This window comes from Mobula birostris, chromosome 24, assembly GCF_030028105.1.
Source record: "Mobula birostris isolate sMobBir1 chromosome 24, sMobBir1.hap1, whole genome shotgun sequence".
NCBI lineage: Eukaryota > Metazoa > Chordata > Chondrichthyes > Myliobatiformes > Myliobatidae > Mobula > Mobula birostris.
The window spans coordinates 57,522,204-57,528,203 of NC_092393.1; the positions used below are offsets into that span (position 1 = coordinate 57,522,204).

Sequence of the window (6,000 nt, forward strand, 5' to 3'; positions counted from 1 at the left end):
GGCTGCATAAGGACATTGGGAAGGAGTGTGAAACAGGGTTTGTTTTCCTGTTGTTGTTTCTTGTGTTCTGTGTCATCCTACCAAGCATTGTGGGCATGTTATGTTGGTGTTGGGTTGTGTGGCAACACTTGCGGGCTGCCCCCGGCACATCCTGGGTGTGTTGGTTGTTAATGGAAATGTCACATTTCATTGTACGTTTTGATGTACATGTGATAATTAACTCAATCAATATAAATTTCAAATCTGTAAAGCATTTCTAGGCACCTGACAATTAAGGTCAATTGTGTCTTACTAACTTGATACAGTTATCTAATGATGTCGCGTGGAGGGTCAATAAGGGAATTGCAGCTCATGTAATGGACTTCCAATTGGAAATGACACAGTCCCACACAATAGGTTTCTCAGCAAGATAGAAAGCCAGGGAACAAAAGGGTCTGTCATAGCATGAACAGAAATTTGGCTAAATAACAGGAAACAATGAGCAGTAGTGAATGTCTTATTCTACTTTGGTTCAAAAATTCTACTAGCTGCTCGAGAATAGGTTTTTCTTGATCAGGGGCATGTTCTGTCATAGATGGAGAATGGAAAAGAGCAGAACAATAGAGAGAATAAAACAATGGACACCAATTCCACTAACTGTGAAATGGAAGTGCTTGTTTTGGCATTAGGAATCCATCAACATGAGAAGAAAATGGTCGAATGGGAACATTTTTTTCCAACCATTATTAAATCCTAGACAACTTGGTCAAGTGGCCAAATATCGAAATTTGATGATGGTACAAAACTGCTAGGATCGTCCATAGGATGAGAATGTAAAGAGAGTTTAGTCCATGATCGAATAGCAGAGCAGGCTCAATGGGTCAAATGTCCTAAATTCTGCTTCCATATCTTGTAGTCTAAGAACAGTATTTTGATAAAACAAGCTCAGAGTCAAATACCTCACACTTGCTTTTGAAATTACCATCAAAATGTCACCTGCGGAATCAGAGGAGCAGCACGGAATGGAAAGACTCTGTAAAATGGGCTCAAGCTGAATGAGGAAATTAAAGTCAATGAGCTCGGGTCTAGGTCAGGTTTCGATGGCTAGCTGTCTTAAGGCTGATATTGAAATGCTGCATTTCTGTTTCTGATGCTTTCTATAGATGAGATGACATTTGTCACTTATGGCAAAGTGAGACGCTGTCTCACTTTAGTCATCCATTGTCAGCATCACATACCCTGAAGGTGAATGAAACAGAACTTCAGTTCTCTCTCCTTCCCCACTATTATAAAGTTCAACCAGAAAAAGCAGCTTTTACTGTGTCTGTATTTCCCACATAAATCACTCTGCGATCCTTCTGATGGGATTACTCATTACACTGACTGGTATATTGTGGAACTGTAAAGTTCAAGATGGTCCGATATCCTATCTGTACTTTAAATTAAGTTAGTTAGCTGAATCTTTTCAAAAATGTTCCGAGTGTAATGAGTAGCTTCCTTTATAATGAAAGCTAAAAGATGCCAATTCTATGGAGATAATCTTGTCTGATGTACAACTCTAGTAACCAGTTTTATGTAACGATAATGATTAAAGGCAATAATGTTTTTAAAAATTACATATTTATCCACATACTATACAGATGTTTAAAATTTTAGATTTATTGTAACACCAATATTATAACAAATCTAAACAAAAATTACTATTAACAAAAGTCTCCCTGTTCTGTTATGTTTTGTGTTGTTCTTCTGAGCACTGTGGGCAGAATAATATGCTACATTGGTAACAGCATTATGTTGTGTTGTTAGCTCAAATGATGCTTTTCAATGTACATGTGACAAGAGAGTCTGAATCTGATCCATATCAACTTTTTAAAATAATTCTGTAAATCCCAATATTTCAAGAAAGTTAAACATGCAAACTGGTCATTCATTTTGTCATCACTTAATGTAAAGTTCTGTTTGGGTGTGGTTAATTCCTAAATCCCCTTATCCTGTGACAGGGTATCTAAACCATATTCTTGATATTTAATCTCTGGTTGAATCATTAAACAAGGAAATACATTCCAGTGTTGCAGCCTGTAACATTATCGTTAAATATTCATAAAGTGCTATTGGCTTAATTTGGCCCTCTTATTGCCTTGTGAACACCATTCCTCCACTCCCACAGCTCTGCAACATCATCTTAACTTTCTCCCATCCGTATTAAATTATTACTTTTTTAAATAGGATATGATACATCATGCTCAGTAAAACAATTTTTATTCATGATTTTATCACGAGGTGTTATTCATCTGCAAATCTGGATGCCCTTTCCATCAGTCCCAAGGATGTCATGAAATATGTGATGGACTGATGGGAAAAATTTTGAAGTAGGAAATTATTTTAATATGCCAGAAAATAATGAAATGTCTAAACAAAATTAATTTGTAATGAAACCTTATCTTGATAGCAGCATCGTCTGTTCAAGGCTAAGATAATATGACACAATAAAGATTACTACTTGCGCTTGGTGGCTATATGTTTGAGGTGATATTACAGTAGCATTATAGGTTACCCATAGGTATAATACAGAATAGAAACAAGTCCTTCGGTCCACAGTGCTTGTGTTAACCACAATGTTAATCTAAATTAATCCCAACTGCCTACAGGAGAGTCATATCCCTCAATTCCCTGCAGGTAAAAATGTGTAAAACTGCTTCTTAAATAGTATTACTCTATCTGTTTATGCCTCTTGCCCTGTAGCAGGTTCGAGGTATCTACCACTTCCTGTGTAAAAAAAACTTGTCTCACAAATCTCCTTTAAACTTCTCACCCTCACCTTAAACCTATAGCCTGTAGTATCTGATATTTCCACCCTAGGGAAAAAACTCTGACCATCTACCCTATTTACGCCTCTCATACTTTTACAGCCTTCTATAAGGTTGCCCGAAGCCTCCCGCACTCAAGTGGAAAAAATCCGTTTATCCAACCTCTCCTTATTGCTAATACTCTTCAGTCCAGACTCCAGACGACATCCTTGCGAACCTCTTCTGCATTCTCCAAATCTTCCACATCCTACTTGTAATACGATGACTAGAACTGCTCACATACTCCAAATGTGACATAACTAAAGTAACTAAAGTTTTATACAGATGCAACATGACTTGTCAGCTTTTATACTTGGTGTCCCAACCAGTGAAGCAAGTTTATGTCAGAAACCCCGATGAAGGGTCTCAGCCCAAAATGTCGACTTACTCATTTCCATAGGTGCTGAGTTCCTCCAGCATTTTGCATGTGTTGTAATATGCTTTGTGGGATTTTTGCTAGAATTACAATTGTCACAGCTGCACACAAATGGGTTTGGATTGAAACATAATGCACCCTCTGGGAGGACATCACAACGAATAATCTATGAAAGCTGAGTAGGGACCACAGGCCGAGGACTGCTTTCAATACCAGAGGGACTCCACATCGAACACGAGGGACTCACTTATTCTCTACAGCTGGGTCTCGGCCTTCCAGCCAGTCTTCAGACCACACTGCTGACAAAGGGGGAGTTTTGTAGCATTTGGCAAAACTCGCTTTAAAAAAAAGTATTTATATTCACAAACAATTCACAAATGGTAGCAACATCTTGTCTTCTCTCTCAGGCAATATGTTTTGTTCTAAAGTGAGAAAATCAAAATGTGAGAAATCCTGTATGGCAGACAACTCCCATCCAGCCTTTACCTTAACCCTTTGTTTCCTTTTCTGGCTTTGGTTTGTTGGAGCAATGGGAAGTTACAGCAGCACAGAAACAGTTGTTTTGGTCCATTGTGCTGGTGCTAGCTCTTTAAAAGTAATCTGGCAACTCTTCCTTTATGACTGCTCTGGAAATTGGTACCTTTCAAGAATTTGTCCAATTTTCTTTCAGATTCAGAATCAAGTTTATTATCACCGGCATGTGTCCAGAATTTTATTAATTTACAGTAGCAGCTGCGGTACAATGTAATAATTGTAATAAATATTCCCTTCTCGATTTTTATCATTTAATCTGCCTTCACCCTCCTGGAGGTGACTACTGACTGATTAAAAACTTAATAAATCTCAGTTTCTAATTGGTCGTTTTATATTTTACAGGTACTCTTTCGTGTTTCGGCAAAGATTTCTTTGCTGTATTTCAGACCGATTACCTCTGTCCACGGCCAGACACCATTCGTCCCCAGAAATACAGTACTGTTTCTTGGTGTCTCAGTAATCCAACTAACGCCGGCAAACGCGTTGGGATTACTGTTCAGTTGGTCTGGAGTTGATGGGACGAATGTAGGACTGGAATCGAATGAGCGGCGCGGCGGTTAGATAGTCGCGACATCTATCGATAATTCGGTCGCGTTTCAGTGGATTTGGAAAAGTAAAGCGAAGGAGGGCTGGGATTGGGGCTGGGGTGTTAATTTATCGAGGCTTTTAAACACTAAACAGTGCAATCTTTGCACTGCAACGAAGAGAAGCCGTGCAGACATAAACGCACAACGTCGAACGACCAGAATGCTTCTCTTTTGCCCAATGGTTCCACTGAAACGTGAGATTAGTTAAATGGATCGCTCGAAATCTCTCCAGAGAACTAAACATGTGGTTATTCCCAGAGCACTAGATCACCAATCTGTTGGTCACTGTAATAACCTAAATATTCGCCGCATCACCCTAATCATTTCAACATTCCGTACAAGGCTCCTAATATAGTTACATAAAAAGGTTTTTGTTTTATATATTAAGCATACTTTGATTGATTAAATTTAACAATGCACATTTCAGACAATGAATCTGCAAATTTTTGCTGTACCAATTAAAAGATGTAATCGATTTCATCGCATTTGCTGTTGTCAAGGAATCCGCATTTTTGCAGATCTTTTAAATTCGATTTAAGGAAGACGTAATGTAAAACATATGGCAGACTTCCGATGAAATGTTGACTGGTTGGGTACCTGGCGCACTCGGCAAAATTTCCTCACCTTAACGGGATACCTATCGCTTGACGAAGGTTGTTGACTCGATACTGGACACTGTCCGGTTCGGGTCAGGGCGAATAACTGGGAGTTTACCAGGGAGACTCGGGGAAATCCACTATTTAACAAAAAAAATCATTAATCCCCCTCATAATAGCCCACTCATTGTAAAAGGGACCCGGTTAATGCTGACAGGGGGAAACACGTGTGTGTGAAAATACACTAAAACAGTACCCAAAATTACCGCACATGCAATCCAGTCTTTACCTTGTTCAAGATCACAAAACGACTTCGCCAACGAAGTTTACCGCACGGTCTTGTTCGCCCTCTGAAGCGGCAGTTGGGTGTGGGTCAGCGTTTCGGGACCGCCGCACGCAACGGAGAGAAGCCGAGGGTGCGGTTGTGGGGATAAGGCAATTCGCTTCAAACGCCAGCCTGCGCCTGGGTTTGGTCGCTTCTCCTCGGGACGCGGGGCAGCAGATGACTGAAGAGTTTGCCTGCTCGAAGCAAAGTGAATGGGAACAAAGTGATGCTGTCGAGCGAGGTGGCGGGAGGGAGAAGTGGGTTTAAGGAGGAGGAGGGAATCACGCCACCACCGCACACGTGTTCTGCGATCTGACGATTCCGACACCAGAGAGGACAGATGGAGGAGACAGTAGGACACTTAAACACAACTGGGCTCTTGCCCGGAAGAGACCAGAACACAGAATAGGATGTGTGCGTGATTTTAACCCAAGGCTGATGCAACGGGAGTCCCGGGAAAATCCGGTGGGAATTGGGGTCTGAATAAGGATTATGTGGGAGTTTAGCTGGAAAGGAATGTGGATACATAGATAAGTGTTAATGAAGACTAAATGCACGAGAATCGCGGGATCTATTTTTAAGGGCTGAGATAACATATTTCATAAATACCCACAATGACGTGAAAGGTCGTCTGCATCACTGGATGGGAAACCCAGACCCGGGACTAACGCCAAACTCCACTTTCGCCAGCTAATAAACTAGAAGATGCGAACAAGAAGGAATCCCCAAATAGCAGGATCCACTTTAAATGTGAAAA

General features: G+C 40.5%; 1 protein-coding gene across 3 annotated transcripts in view; it reads right to left on the reverse strand.

Annotated features, from left to right (window-relative positions):
- Window positions 1-5,623, reverse strand: part of LOC140187080 (voltage-dependent calcium channel gamma-5 subunit) — a 43,810-nt gene extending 38,187 nt beyond the window's left edge. For all 3 annotated transcript variants that reach the window (XM_072242014.1, XM_072242015.1, XM_072242013.1), the window contains exon 1: window positions 5,208-5,623. The gene's annotated coding sequence lies outside the window, so the exon portion shown is untranslated. The remainder of the gene's footprint in view (window positions 1-5,207) is intronic.
- Between the last annotated feature and the right edge of the window lie 377 nt (window positions 5,624-6,000).